Source organism: Stenella coeruleoalba (assembly GCF_951394435.1).
Source record: "Stenella coeruleoalba genome assembly, chromosome: 13".
Lineage (NCBI taxonomy): Eukaryota > Metazoa > Chordata > Mammalia > Artiodactyla > Delphinidae > Stenella > Stenella coeruleoalba.
In genome coordinates, this window is record NC_137159.1 from 17,199,426 (window position 1) to 17,216,348 (window position 16,923).

Below are 16,923 nucleotides of genomic sequence, written 5' to 3' on the forward strand. Positions count from 1 at the left end.
GAAGAATAAACACTTTATTTTATTTATTTATTGTTTTATTGCTCAGAGACATTCAATCCTGTTGAGGAGTCAGGCTTCCTACAAAACAAAAAGCAGAGTAACAATAAGGTGTATGAACCAAGTCAGGAAAGTGGCCCAGTGAATGAGGGAGTGATCCAATTTGCAGAGTAAGAATATTATGGTTACTTTAGCAACTTTAGATGTTATATTATAATATAGATGGACATCAAGCAGATATTAAGACAATATATAATCCAGATAGTCTGGAGATGATCCTGCCCTGAAAAAACAGATTATTATCAATGATTGCCAACAGGAAACAAAGTATAGCTATCTAGATCATGAAGAGAACTAAAAAAGAAAACTGGATGAAGCAGTCTAGGATTTTTAATCAGTCAAGTTTTTTCACAGAATCTCCTGCACGTATGTGAGTGCAGACTATCTATTTGAGGGCAAGAAGGTGAGTTGACAGATAAATGCCACTTGTCAGGGGGAAAGGAAATAGAGGTAAGTCAGTGGAAGGACCAAAATTTTTACACCTGATATTTTTAGAGTTAAATATTTTAATTCAGGTACTCCACTTTGAAACTTTAGAAACACCTTATGGGTTTTTTGTGCATTTTTCTCTCTCTTAATGTTGAGTAAATTGTCTGAAAATATATTATTTTATTTTCTTAAATGTAAATCTATAAAACAAATAGAGTCTATCAACTCTTTAGCCAGTGGTTCACAGGTAAGAATTGAGCAGTTTCTATGCCATTGCTTGCCAAGTGGAAGTATAATGGACTGCAAGTAAAAGATTCCAGAATCTTGTAGCAAAATTAATCATTTCTAAATTGATGTCATTTTGTACCACTATATATGTTGAATCCTTCGAGTTTTTCTTTTGAACTCTCATTTATTTCTCCTCTGCCTCAGTTTTTGTGTCTCACCTCCTCTAAGTCATACCTATGATTTTGTCTTCTAATTTTGGTGTTTTGTTTTCTCCCTCTTGGCCTGACATTGCTCAGTTCAGTGACCCAAGCTCTAGCTTAGCTTGAGACTCTGTTTCTTGAACCTTTCCACTGAGACTGTCACAGCCTTCCTGAGATTTGGATGCTCCACATCCAGGGTGCTAGATACGATGCTCACTCTGGCCAGTAGTATTAAAGAAAACCACATATAGAGCAAAATGAGGAAGATAGCATCTCCTTTGTATGTGGAATGTCCCCTCCCCATCTTTCTCATTGTAGGTAGTGGTGCTGAGCATGTGATGTCCCTAGGGTCGCTTTAATACCTGTTTATATCCTAAGTAGAGCATTTGGCATACTCTGATCCCCCCTGCCTGATTTGAAATGTTCTTCCATTTATCTCTTTACTTATTTAATCTCTCTAAGACTCAGAGCTGTTTACTGTAAAATGGGAATAACTATCCCATGGGATTGCATGACAAAATGAAGATACAGTGTCTTTCATAAAAATTTGTCTTATGTTTCTAATTAGGTTAAAACAAACTAAGGGAAATTATTACCTCTGCCCATGCTCCCTATACCTCATACCAATGTGAATATATCTGAATACCATGGATACTAATGAACCTGTAGATGTACCTACCCAATCGATGTACCAAATGTAATGTTCAAGAGATTATGATAAACTGTATTAGACATTGCTATAATAATAAGCAGATTTAATTTATTTTGTTGCAATTACTTGGTCAAGTTTTTCAGTTATATTTTTTGTTTTCAATGTGTTAGGACAAACATACAAGTTTCTTATATATCTACAATTTTTTGGCACTTGAGAGACCATTCATTACTGTCAAGGAGCAGCTGATGTCATAAGTGAATTTAGTTCAATATTCTAAAACATTTCCCAGAAAGCAGCTAAGTTCCATTGTAAAAATACTGTGTTCACACGGCTAAGAAAGAGTTGTTTTATTAAAAAACCAAAGTATTTTTCTATGATAAGTATGCCTTCAGGAGATTTGATTCCAAACACAATGGTTTTTACTGTGCATTGCTACCCAATAGCACTTCAGGAAAGTTGAGTTATATAGGATTGCAATGATGCATGAATGGCTGAGAATTAGAAAAGGAAATGGAATTTTTATGTCAAGGTAGCATTCTTTTTTAGAATTCTGAATTGCTTTGAAGCTTTTCCTGTCTCTTCTAATTTTAGCCTGAGGTCATGGAAACAAAATGTAGCTTATTAAATTTCCATGAACTATAGATGAGACACTTAAAAACTTTTAAATGTCTTTTTTTCTAAAGAAAACAATAGTTAAAGCTTACAACATTATACCCTAGGCATGAATTAACAGTCCATAGAGGCATTATGTGATTCAATGTTAATAAATATAACATCAAATATTCATAACTGTTGAAGTAATATCTTATTAAAAAGCTTACTTTTATTTCCTTTTACCATGAGAACCAGTTTTTACTCATTTGTGGAGATTCCAAAAACAGAAAAATGATATCAGAAACTGTTAATATGGATTAGCCCAACTAGAATTATTAGAATGTTAATCTACTAGGATTCCAAGACATCACCATCAAATATCATAAATAGAGAACATTTATTCCACATTTCCATCGGTTATTCCTCACAAAATTGTAAAATATTTAGAATTAGTCTGTTTTTCTCTGTTAACTATAGAAAGAAAATGAAAACCAAGTTAATTTAAAGCAATGGTAAAAAGAACACCCACATTAACACACAAAATCATCTGCCTTTAGACATTTCTGTGGAAGGTGATTCTCTGCACACATAGATATTGTAAAATGTTATTGTCAGTGGTTGCAGGCACATTATATTTTGATTTTGAATAATGCATAATATGTTTATTTAGAACTAGATATTTGTTTAATTCTCTAAAACTTTAACCTCTTATTATGATTCCCATGGATTTGTCTGGTTCTGACAGTTTCAGAAAATATCAATAATTATTGAACGAAGGAAATATTTTGCCACAATAAGATTTAGGAAAAAAGTATATATTAAACCAGACTTTTAATTGTATGTATGTGAGTTCCTCTATTTTCATGAAAGTAGGTAATTAATGCTACCAAATTATGAATAATGTTTGTGGGTAGACATTGATTGTTGTCGACCAAACAGACCCACTCTTCTCCATCTCAACAAAACCCTGGTTTTCTTCTTGCATTGTTTCTTCATAGAGAAGCTTTATGCTTCAGGTTAGGTGAACGTCAAGTTCATCTTACCAGTGATTGTTTAAAGCCTGGAGATATGATAAAATTTGGACCAATGGGATGTGAGGATAAGTTTTATGGGGGATTATTTGAGGATAAGTTTTATGGGGGATTATTTGAAAGGTTTCTGCACTGATCAGTAGCACACAAGAGGTATCCAAGGAGAGAATGTTTCTCTTACTCTAACTTATACTATCATGTCTGTATATAATTCCTGGTGCTGTGACAGCCACTTTCCTTTCATGAGGGAAAATAGGATGAAGATGACAGAACCTAACATTGAAAAGGAACCAGATGAAGCTGGAGCTGATTTACATAACATAATAAAGTGAGAGTTGTAGCTTAAACAGTCAGATCCTAGCAGCCCAGAACAAGAATTTAGAAGGTTGTGAACAAAAAAATAGAAATTTTAACATCTACGCTTTAAATTTAGAACATTCTTCGTAACTTTTTCATATATGTCATGACATTTTTTCTTTCTTATAACTCTAAAATAGGCATATTTTCCTACCATTCTAATGGTAAGGAAACTGAGATTGTGGAGTCTTATATCAATACAAATTTTTGATTTCAAGGGCCATGAAAATTGGAAACGTGATCAAGACTGGAGCCCATGATTTCCAACTCTGAATATAATGATTTTTCTATATTCCTATGGTGGGTCATCCTAAGAATAGATAAAAGAATTCCAGTTGACATTATTGGTTCTTAATGACTTAACATAAATACATTGTCATGTCATCAGCCAAAGAGTGAAATAAGAATAATAATGGAAAAAGAAGAAACTATCATTTTATCATTTGTACTGGGGCAGTTCTTTGAGCAACATACCCACAAATTTCACATCCAGCTTAAGGAATTAAAGAAAACTTTCCAATTAACTGCATTGCTTCATTTTGGTCATCCTGTATTTTTAATGTCAATATTCCTAGATTATTTCCCAATGTCTCCCATATACAAATTTGTCTTGTATTATATCTTCCTAATTTAGGCTTTAAAATTTATTTACAAGTGTTCAGTATCCAGTCTTTTCTATCTACATTAGTTTTTTTTTTTAACTTGTTTAAGAAATATTTATTATCAGCTATAGTCCAGGTACTGTGGACTCATCAAGGAGCAAGACAGACAAAGCCAGTGCTCTCCTAGAGCTGACAGTTGAGACTCAAATAAAAAGCAAGTAAACACAACAAACAAAATAATTATGAAACAACTGATCCAGTTTCTACAATGTTATTTTAAAAAAGGAGAAGGGGTTTCTGCTCTAGATTTATTTTTTTTCTTAGTTATTTTTTTCTTTTATTAACATGTTTATTGCAGTATAATTGCTTTACAATGTTGTGTTAGTTTCTGCTGTACCACAAAGTGATTCAGCTATATGTATACATATATCCTCATATGCCCTCCCTCTTGTATCTCCCTCTCACCCTCAATATCCCACTCCTCTGGGTGGTCACAAAGCACCATGCTGATCTCCCTGTGGGATGCAGCTGCTTACAACTAGCTATCTATTTTACATTTGACAGTGTACATATATCAATGTTACTCTCTCACTTCATCCCAGCTTAATCTTCTCCCTCCCCATGTCCTCAAGTCCATTCCCTACATCTGCATCTTTATTCCTGTCCTGCCCCTAGGTTCTTCAGAACCATTGTTGTTGTTGTTGTTGTTTTTTAGATTCAATATATATGTGTTAGCATATGGTATTTGTTTTCTTCTTTCTGACTTACTTCACTCTGTATGACAGACTTTAGGTCCATCCACCTCACTACAAATAACTCAATTTCATTTCTTTTAATGGTTGAGTAATATTCCATTTTATATATGTGCCACATCTTTTTTATCCATTTATCTGTCGATGTACACGTACGTTGCTTCCATGTCCGGGCTATTGTAAATAGTCTTGCAATGAACATTGTGGTACATGTCTCTTTGAATTATGGATTTCTCAGGGTATATGCCCAGTAGTGGGATTGCGGGGTCATATGGTAGTTCTATTATTAGTTTTTTAAGGAACCTCCATATTGTTCTCCATATTGGGTGTATCAGTTTACATCCCAACTAACAATGCAATAGGGTTTGCTTTTCTCCACACCCTCTCCAGCATTTATTGTTTTAGATATTTTGATGATGGCCATCTGACCGGTGTGAGGTGATAACCTCATGGTGGTTTGGATTGACATTTTTCTAATGATTAGTGATGTTGAGCATCCTTTCATGTGTTTGTTGGACATCTGTATGACTTCTTTGGAGAAATGTCTATTTAGGTATTCTGCCATTTTTTGGATTAGGTTGTTTGGTTTTTTGATATTGAGCTGAATGAGCTGCTTGTATATTTTGGAGATTAATCCTTTGTCAGTTGCTAGGTTGGAAAATATTTTCTCCCATTAGGAGGGTTGTCTTTTCACCTTGTTTTTGGTTTCCTTTGCTGTGAAAAAGATTTTAAGTTTCATTAGTTCCCATTTGTTTATTTTTGTTATTTCCATTTCTCTAGGAGGTGGGTCAAAAAGGATCTTGCTGTGATTTATGTCATACAGTGTTCTCCCTATGTTTTCCTCTAAAAGTTTTACAGTGTCTGGCTTTTCATTTAGGCCTTTAATCAATTTTCAGTTTACTTTTTTGTGTGGTGTTAGGAAGTGTTCTAATTTCATTCTTTACATGAAGCTGTCCAGTTTTCCATGCATCACTCACTGAAAAGGCTGTCATGTCTCCATTGTATATTCTTGCTTCCTTTATCAAAGCTAAGGTGACCATATGTGGGTGGGTTTATCTCTGGTCTTTCTATCCTGTTCCATTGATCTATATTTCTGTTTTTATGCCAGTACCATACTGTCTTGATTACCATAGCTTTGTAGTATAGTCTGAAGTCAAGGTGTCTGATTCCTTCAGCTCCGTTTTTCTTTCTCAAGATTGCTTTGGCTATTCAGGGTCTTTGTGTTTCCATACACATTGTGAATTTTTTGTTCTAGTTCTGTGAAAAATGCCATTGGTACTTTGATAGAGCTTGCATTGAATCTGAGGATTGCTTTGGGTAGTATAGTCATTTTCACAATGTTGATTCTTACACTCCAAGAACATGGTATATCTCTTCATCTGTTTGTGTCATCTTTAATTCCTTTCAACAGTGTCTTATAGTTTTCTGCATACAGGTCTTTTGTCTCCTCTTAGGTAGGTTTATTCCTAGATATTTTTTTGTTGCAATGGTAAATGGGAGTATTTCCTTACTTTCTCTTTCAGATTTTTCATCATTAGTGCATAAGAATGCAAGAGTTTTCTGTGAATTAATTTTGTATCCTGCAACTTTACCAAATTCATTGATTAGCTCTAGTAGTTTTCTAGTGGCATTTTTAGGATTCTCTATGTATAGTCATCTGCAAACAATGAAAGCTTTAATTATTCTTTTCTGATATGGATTACTTTTATTTCTTTTTCTTCTCTGATTGCTGTGGCTAAAACTTCCAAAACTATGTTGAATAATAGTGGTGAGAGTGGGCATCCTTGTCTTGTTCCTGATCTTAGTGGAAATGGTTTCAGTTTTACACAGTTGAGAACAATGTTGGCTGTTGGTTTGTTGTATATGGTCTTTATTTTGTTGAGGTAAGTACCCTCTATGCCTACTTTCTGGAGGGTTTTTACCATAAATGGGTTTTTTCTGCAACTATTTGCATCTATTGAGACAATCATATGATTTTATCCTTCAAACTGTTAATATGGTGTATTACACTGATTGATTTGAGTATATTGAAGAATCCTTGCATTCCTGGGATAAACTTCACTTGATCATGGTGTATGATCCTTTTAATGTGCTGTTGGATTCTGTTTACTAGTATTTTGTTGAGGATTTTTGCATCTATGTTCATCAGTGATATTGGCCTGTAATTTTCTTTCTTTGTGACATCTTTGTCTGCTTTTGGTATCAGGATAATGGTGGTCTCATAGAAAGAGTTTGGGAGTATTTCTCCCTCTGCTATATTTTGGAAGAGTTTGAGAGGATAGGTGCTAGCTCTTCTCTAAATGTTTGATAGAAATCGCCTGTGAAGCCATCTGGTCCTGGGCTTTTATTTCTTGGAAGATTTTTAATCTCAGTCTCAATTTCAGTGCTTGTGATTGGTCTGTTTATATTTTCTCTTTCTTCCTGGTTCAGTCTTGGATGGTGGTACTTTTCTAAGAATGTGTCCATATCTTCCAGGTTTTCCAATTTATTGGCATATAGTTGCTTGTAGTAATCTCTCATGATCCTTTGTATTTCTGCAGTGACAGTGACTACTTCTTTTTCATTCCTAATTCTATTTATTTGAGTCATCTCCCTTTTTTTCTTGATGAATCTGGTTAATGGTTTATTAATTTTGTTTTATCTTCTCAAAGAACCAGCTTTTGGTTTTATTGATCTTTGTGATCTTTCCTTCATTTCTTTTTCATTTATATTTGATCTGTTCTTTATGATTTCTTTCCTTCTGCTAACATTGGGGTTTTCTTTGTTCTTCTTTCTCTAATTGCTATAGGTGTAAGGTAAGGTTTATTTGAGATGTTTCTTGTTTCTTGAGGTAGGACTGTATTGCTATAAAATTCCCTCTTTAAACTGCTTTTGCTGCATCCCACAGGTTTTGGGTCCTATTGTTTTCATTTTCTTTTGTATTTGGTATTTTTTTAATTTCCTCTTTGATTTCTTCAGTTATCTCTTGGTTATTAAGTAATTTATTGTTTAGCCTCAATGTGTTTGTATTTTTTACAGATTTTTTTCCTCTAATTGATATCTAGTCTCATAGTGTTGTGGTTGGAAAAGATACTTGATACAATTCCAATTTTCTTAAATTTACCAGGGTTTGATTGGGACCCAAGATATGATCTATTCTGGAGAATGTTCCATGATCATTTGAGAGGAAAGTGTTTTCTGTTTTGTTTTGTTTTTTTTTTTTTTGATGAAATGTCCTATAAATATCAATTAATCCATCTTGTTTAATGTATCATTTAAAGCTTGTGTTTCCTTATTTATTTTCAATTTGGATGATCTGTCCATTGGTGAAAGTGGGGTGTTAAAGTCCCCTACTAATATTGTGTTACTGTCAATTTCCCATTTTATGGCTGTTAGTTTGTCTTATGTATTGAGGTGCTCCTATGTGGGGTGCATAAACATTTACAATTGTTATATCTTCTTCCTGGATTGATCCCTTGGTCATTATATAGTGTTCTTCTTTGTTTCTTGTAATACTCTTTATTTTAATGTCTATGTTATCTGATATGAGAATGGCAACTCCAGCTTTTTGGTTTCATTTGCATGGAATATCTTTTTCCATTCATCACTTTCAGTCTATATGTGTCCCTAGGTCTGAAGTGGGTCTCTTGTAGACAGCATATATATATATATATATATATATATATATATATATGTCTTGTTTTTGTATCCATTCAGCCAGTCTGTGTCTTTTAGTTGGAGCATTTAATGCATTTACATTTAAGGTAATTATCAATATGTATGTTCCTATTACCATTTTCTTAATTGTTTTGTGTTTGTTATTGTAGGTCTTTTCCTTCAGTTGTGTTTCCTGTCTAGAAAATTTCCTTTAGAATTTGTTGTAAAGCTGGTTGTGTAGTGCTGAATTCTCTTAGCTTTTGGTTGTCTGTAAAGATTTTAATTTCTCTGTCAAAACTGAATGAGATCCTTTTTGGGTAGAGTAATCTTGGTTGTAGACTTTTCCCTTTCATCACTTTAAATATGTCCTGCCACTCCCTTCTGGCTTGCAGAGTTTCTGTGGAAAGATCAGCTGTTAACCTTATGGGGATTCCGTTGTGTGTTATGTGTTGCTTTTCCCATGATACAATTAATATTTTTTATTTGTATTTAATTTTTGATTGTTTTATTAATATGTGTCTTCACCTGTTTCTCCTTGGATTTATCCTGTATGGGACTCTCTGCACTTCCTGACTTTGTTGACTATTCCTCTCCCATGTTAGGGAACTTTGCAACTATAATCTTTTCAAATATTTTCTCAGCCCCTTTCTTTTTCTTTTCTTCTTCTTGGATCCCTATCATTTGAATGTTGGTGTGTTTAATGTTTCCCCAGAGTTCTCTGAGGCTGGTCTCAATTCTTTTCATTCTTTTTCTTTTATCCTGACCTGCAGCAATTATTTACACTATTTTATCTTCCAGTTCACTTATCCGTTCTTCTGCCTCAGCTATTCTGCTATTGATTCCTTCTAGAGAATTTTTAATTTCCTTCCTTGTGTTGGTTATCATTGCTTGTTTACTCTTTAGTTCTTCTAGATCCTTATTAAACTTTTCTTGTATTTTCTCCATTCTATTTCCAAGATTTTGGATCATCTTTACTATCATTACTCTGGATTCTTTTTTAGGTAGACTGCCTATTTCCTCTTCATTTGTTTGGTCTCATGGCTTTTTACCTTGTTTCTTTATCTGATGCATATTTCTTTGACTTCCCATTTTGTTTATCTTACTGTGTTTGCAGTCTCTTTGTGCAGGCTGCAGGTTTGTAGTTCCCACTGCTTTTGTTTTCTGCCCCCAGTGGATGAGGTCGGTTCAATTGCTTGTGTAGTCTTCCTTGTGGAAGGGACTGGTGTCTGTGTTCTGGTGGGTCAGCTGGATCTTGTCTTTCTGGTGGGCAGTGTCATGTCTAGTGGTGTGGTTTGGGGTGTCTGTGAACTTAGTATGATTTTAAGGAGCCTCTCTTCTGATGGGTGTGTGTGTGTTGCTGTCTTGCTATTTGTTTGTCATTGGACGGCCAGCACTGGAGTTTGCTGGCTGTTGGATGAAGCTGGGTCATAACATTGATATGGAGATCTCTGGGAGAGCTCTCACTGTTTGATATCATGTGGGGCAAGAAGGTCTCTGGTGGTCCAATGTCCTTACCTCAGCTCTCCCAACTCAGAGGCTCAGGCTTGACACCAGGCCGGAGCACAAAGACCCCATCAGCCACATGGCGTCCTGAAGGTCAGAGCTCTGAAATGGTTTCACTGGGCTGAAATAAAGGTATTGGCATGATCATGGTCATTCTGGAGATTCTGCTGAATCAATTAGCCCTGAAAATGGATGGCACTGGAGCATGGCACTGCCAGAATGTTTGCTGGCAGTCAGAGAGCGTGGGAGAGGGTCTGGAGTGGTGAAGCAGTGTAAGGTGTACCTCTTCTAGAAAATTTTTAATTTCATTTATTGTGTTGTTCTTCATTGTTTGTTTGCTCTTTAGTTCCTCTATGTCCTTGTTCAACGTTTCTTGTATTCTCTCCATTCTAATTCCAAGATTTTGGGTCAGCTTTACTATCATTACTCTGAATTCTTTTTTAGGTAGACTAACTCTTTCCTCTTCATTTCTTTGGTCTTGTGGGTTTTTACCTTGCTCCTTCATCTGCTGAATATTTCTCTGTCTTCCCACTTTGTTTAACTTGTTGTGCTTGGGTTCTCCTTTTTGCAGGCTGCAGGTTCATAGTTCCCATTGTTTTTGGTGTCTGCCCCCAGTGGTTGAGGTTGGTTCAGTGGCTTGTGTAGGCTTCCTAGTGGAGGGGATTGGTGCCTGTGTTCTGGTGGGTGGGACTGGATCTTGTCTTTCTGGTGGGCAGGGTCATGTCTGTTGGTGTGTTTTGGGGTGTCTGAGAACTTACTATGACTTTAGGCAACCTCTCTGCTTATGGTTGCAGTTGTGTTCCTCTCTTGATAGTTATTTGGCAATGAGCGTCCAGCACCGGAGCTTGCTTGCCATTTGGTGGAGCTGGATCTTAGCATTGAGTTGGACATCTCAGTGAGAGCTTTTACCAATTGATATTACATGGGACCAGGAGGTCTCTGGTGGTTCACTCTCTTGGAATCAGTTCTACCTCAGAGGCTCAGGCTTGACACCCTGCCAGAGCACCAAGACCCTGTCAGCCACATGGTTCAGAAGAAATGGTAGGAAAAAAAAGAAAACAAAAGAAAACAAAAAGAAACAGAACCCCAAACCAAATGAATAAAGCAAAACCCAACAGGCAAAATCACACAAAGAAACATACACACACACACTCATAAAAAGAAAACAAACAAATAAACAACAACAACAAAAATGAACAGTCAGAACCCTAGGACAAATGGTGAAAGTAAACCTAAAACACCAAAATCACACAAAGAAACATACACATACTCACTCACAAAGAAAGAAAAAAGGAAAAAAGAATTAAAAATATTAAAAAAAACTTAAAAAAATTTAAAAAAAGAAGATAGAAACCAAACCAATAAACAAATCCACCAATGATAACAAGCACTAAAAACTAAACTAAGATAAACATTAAAATCAGAAACTAATCCATTGCAGCAGCAAACCCCAAGTCTACATTTGCTCCCAAAGTCCACCACCTCAATTTTGGGATCATTCCTTGTCTATTCCGGTATTCCATAGATGCAGGGTTCGTCAGGTTGATTGTGGAGATTTAATCCACTCCTCCTGAAGCTGCACAGAGAAATTTCCCTTTCTCTTCTTTGTTCACACAGCTCCCGGTTTTCACCTTTGGTTCTTGCCCCACCTCTGCATGTAGGCCTCCTTCAGGTGTCTGTTTCCTTCCCAGACAGGAGGGGGTTAAAGCAGTGGCTGATTAGGGCTCTCTTGCTCACTCAGGCTGCGGAGAAGGAGAGGTACGGTAGTCATATTTGGAATGAGGGGTGAGCCTGCAGCAGCAGAGACTATCGTGACATTGCAACAGCCTGAGGTGTGCCATGTGTTCTCCCAGGGAAGTCGTCCCTGTGTCTCGAGACCCTGGTAGTGGCATGCTGCACAGGATCCTAGGGGCGTATGGATACTGACCTGTGATTGCACACAAGATTCTTGATAGCAGTGACGGCAATGTTAGCGGTTCATGCCCGTCTCTGTAGTCCGAGCTGATAGCCGTGGCTCATGCCTGTCTCTGGAGCTCACTTAGGCAGTACTTTGCCTCCTGTTGGCACACGGAGCAGGAATCCCTCTCTTCCCACACCTCGAAACAATGGTCTCTTGCCTCTTTGGCAGGTCCAGACTTTTTCCCTCACTCCCTCCTGGCTAGCTGTGGGGTGCTAGTGCTCTTCAGGCTGTTTCCACACAGCCGACCCCAGTCCTCTCCCTGGGGTCTGACCTCTGAAGTCCAAGCTTCAACTCCCAGCCCCCACCCACCGCAGTGGATGAGCAGACAAACGTCTCAGGCTGGTGAGTGCTGGTCAGCACCAATCCTCTGTGAGGAATCTCTCTGCTTTGCCTTCTGCCTCCCTGTTGCTGTGCTCCCCTCCATGGCTCTGAAGCTTCCCCACCGCCCCCCTCCAGACCCCATCCCTACCAGTGAAGGGGCTTCTAGTGTGTGGAAACCTTTCCTCCTTCACAGCTCCCTCTCACTGGTGCAGGTCCTGTCCCTATTCTTTTGTCTCTGTTTTTTCTTTTGCCCTACCCAGGTACGTGGGGATTTTCTTGCCTTTTGGGAAATCTGAGGTCTTCTGCCAGCATTCAGTAGGTGCTCTGTAGGAGTTATCACACATGTAGATGTATTTTTGATGTATTTGTGGGGAGGAAGTTGATCTCTGTATCTTACTCCTCAGCCATCTTGAAGGTCTCCCTCTACTTTAGTTTTTATGTATAATCCAGCTATTTCATAAGCCATTTTCTAAGAAATATGTGACACGGACTTCTCTGAGTGTGGTTTATGGATGAGTATATTTTGTTTTAATAAGAAATGTTCCTGCCTGCCTTTGCTTCCTTATTTGCCTCTGGCTATAGAGCACACAAACTCCATGTTCCTTTTGCCGTTCCACGAAGACACAGATAGCTGAGCACTCAGAATTGCTTTTGAGTAACTGTTAATGTTCTTGTCCTATTAGTATGCCCCAAGAAGGGCTTTGTAGATGAATCCTGTGGTAAGAAGTAATCACATGATCTAATCAGCTTTTGCTTACAGGCCAGTTGAGACTCCTCTCTCTAGGAAGTCATGCAAATTATGCATTATTTAAGTTAATTTTGAATGAAAAAGAAAAATCAAATTCATCTCTTCTAGAAAGATAACCCTGCAGTAATATTGAACCACACATATTTCTCATCTCCAAATATTTCCTTTTCTATCCTGCAAATCAGCCTTATTTTCCCATCAGTTAGTCCTTGGAGTAAATCCAATAAGAGTGACGTTAGTTTGGTGCGACAATTGCCATTTTGGCTACTGTCATTTACCTATGTCCATCATGGTTTGTGTCTAAATTCCATGGCTCCAACACCCATTCAACAGTATCTCCTTTCAATTTCTTCCTAACTTTACAAGTTTCCCTGATACCCATTGCCAGAAATGAGAGGGTTTTATCTGCTTAAGTCCTGGTCAAGGGCATATTGGAAGAAACAGGATGATGTTTCATGGCTGTTTCCTTTTTATCACTCTGTCAGCACCAGTTTTTGGTGCCTACATCCAATCTGGTTTGTTGCATTGCTAGAAACTATCTGCCTATGCCCTTGCCAGCTGCCAATTCCCTTAATCTGAACAACAGTGCCGGCTGTTGGGTCTGTGTGGCGAAGTTGGTCTTTGAGGCTCACCTGAACAATCCCCTATAGTTTCTGAAGTTAGCAATTCTATAGGAACATAGTAACCATCCCTTCCTCTGTTGAGTTATCTGCTTCAAAACTTCTCAGTTGGGCCCCATTACCTCTTAGATAGTCCTTAACTGGGAAGGGTAATAGTTCTTCAGATCCACAAGGAATAAGGAGTCCCTATTATATGAAGTATGGCTACTTTGGAAAACTTTATGCTTTTCCTAATTCAATAAGCACCGCCTCCACCCCACGGCCGTTTACTTAATTGCTAGTGGTACCAGGGTCTGTCTGCATGTCCTGACACCCAGTCAATTCTATCTGGGAGAAAGATGCTAATCTCTCCTATTTCTAGTTTGACCAACTGACCAAGTGTTCTCTTGATTCAGGAGATTTTCAAAATGTGGGACGTTACTTTTTTTTTTTCTTGAGGCACGCGGGCCTCTCACTATTGTGGCCTCTCCTGTTGCAGAGCACAGGCTCCGGACGCGCAGGCTCAGCAGCCATGGCTTATGGGCCCAGCTGCTCCGCGGCATGTGGGATCTTCCTGGACCAGGGCACGAACCCATGTCCCCTGCATCAGCAGGCGGACTCTCAACCACTGCGCCACCAGGGAATCCCGGGATGTTACATTTTAAAACAGGGGACATCCTAGACAAGTGGGCCAAGTTGACCACCCTACCTGCTCCTATTCATCCTCAAATTTCATAAACATATACAAGTACCTGTATAAGACATTCAATGCTGGACACAGACTCTCAAAAACTTTCTCTAACAACGGAGCTGTCTCCCTTTCTACTTCCCTTGCCTGGTGTCAAAATTCAGAAAAACACTTCTGGAATCTTAAGGTATTTTGGAAGAATCTGAACCAAGAATAAATGAGAAGCTCAAGTAGTGCCTCTCTCTATTCTCAGGGATGAGTTGTCAGTTACAACATTATAGTCTTTGGGAGAGCTGGAATATAACACAAGAAATCCCAACCTCACCTTACTTACCTTTAAACAGTTTTACTTTCAGTTTCCTGGTTTCCCAAATATATTCTAATTATTTTAAGGGCACAGTGCATTCTTTATTCTTTACTGTTATTGTTAAATTTTGCTTTGTTTTGTATTTTCTAGCCCATTAGATATATTTGTCAAAACCAGCTATGAACATATATTTCACACCCACAAGTATCCACGTAGATCAAGCTTCCTCAGGAGCTTCATCTCTGAATGGAAAGTAACAGAAAGAGTTACTGTGAATAACAGAAAGAGTGCCTTCATATACATAGAACAATTTATTCTCTCTCATTTTTTCTTCCTGCATTTCACATCCTTCCCTTTGCCAGAAAAAATATTTTCTGCTTCTGTTAATCCACCACAAACTTTTTTACATATTTCTCCTCTCAGCGGCCTTGCTTATCAGACTCTCAAGATGCTTTCTGATATGTGGTCTGTTTCTAACTAAAATGTATTGTATTTATATTGGTGACTGCAATTGCTAGAGCATGTCCATAAATAAACTCCAATTTTAAGCATAGTTCACTGGGGTGATTGATGTTTTATTTAACCTGGACAAGACAAATACCTGCTTTGTTACTGAAGAGCACTGTGCTATAGTCAAGGCAAGTTTGATGGTACTATCTCTTCCTTTGCATTTTCATCTACCCCATCCTCACAGGCATAGTACCATTTCGTGCAAGTAAAGAAAGCATAGCTTTTTTTTTTTTTTTTTTTTTTTTTAAGCAACAGTGGGGAAACTATTTTATCTGCTGAAGTCTTTCTGATTACCTTAGACAGCAACTTTCTACCTTCACTGTGTATGAGGAAAATCCTGCTAGGTTGACAACATATTGAGAAATCAAGAATAAAAGAAAGGAGAGAAGACAGGGATTAGACAGGTAATATATAAAACATTTACAGAGTTGATAATTGGCTGGTTAACCTGACCTACCACTTTCCCTAAAAGTCACTTTGCATAGATTAGGGTGCCTTTTAAATTTTTTTTCTTTTTCTTTTCTTCAAGCCCAAGGGATTCAGTCCATTTTCTTTTGCATTATAACACTACTATTACACGGTGTTACTCAGTACAGAGAGAAATAGTCTCATCAGTTTTACCATTCCTCTGTTCCAAAGTATAAGAATGCATTTTTTTTTCTTTTGGTATTGTCTTTAAGCTATTCTATGTGGGGATACAAGGGTAACATAAATAACATAACAAACTTATAGAAGTTATAAAGGTCCAGGAGTTCCCACAATTTATCTCAGACACGGTTTTAGGGTTCTAGATAAGTCAGTGTTTCTTTCTTCATTTTTTTCTCACCCCAGTTATTTTGGAGAGTGGAGAGCCAACCATTTAATTTTTCATCTATGCATATTAGCTTTTACTTTCCTGCACATATGATGTATTGCATGGCAAGATTATGCTTATATTGTCTCCTCTGACTAAAATATCATTTCTAGTCACATTAGTCTGGATAAGTGTCTTAGTCCTTTTGAGCTGTTATAGCAAAATACTGTAGACTGGGTAGTTTATAATCAAGAGAAATTTATATCTCACAGTTTTAGAGGCTTGAAGTCTATGATCAGGGTGTCAGGATAACCAGGTTCTGGTGAAAGTCCTCTTCTGTATTGCAGACTGCCAGCTATGTGTCCTCATCTGGTGGAGGAAGGATAGGCAGCTCTGTCAGTCCTCTTTTACAAGGGCAATATTTCTATCCACGTGGGTTCTCCTCTCATGACTTAATAACCATCTAAGGGCCCCAACTCTTAATAGTTTTACCTTGGGAGTTAGGTTTCCAACATTTGAATTTTGGAGGGGACATAAACATTCAGACCACAGCAATGACCCTACCTAGTCCTTTAAGACTCAGTTTAAATGCCACCTCTAGAAGGACTTTTCTCACCCAAAGATGGTGTATGTGTTCTCTGTGTGTGGCCATGTAGCACCATGTATATGTACTTATTCTGAATTTATCCTGCATTTTCTCTTTATTAAACCAGGAAATCTTTGATAGCAGGATCGCTGATGTATTTATCTTACTATCTAGAGGCCTCAGGTAACTGTGATACCTCAGTGCCTGTCACAGTATTTTAGAATATGTATTTATTCTTTCACATCAGTTTCATTGATCCACTTTGTAATCTTGCTGGACATTCTCCTAGCTCTTTCCCCACCTTACTCTAACTGGTGTCTGTAGAAAGCATATTCATCTCTCCATTCAAGACCAAGGAGTTGTTCCC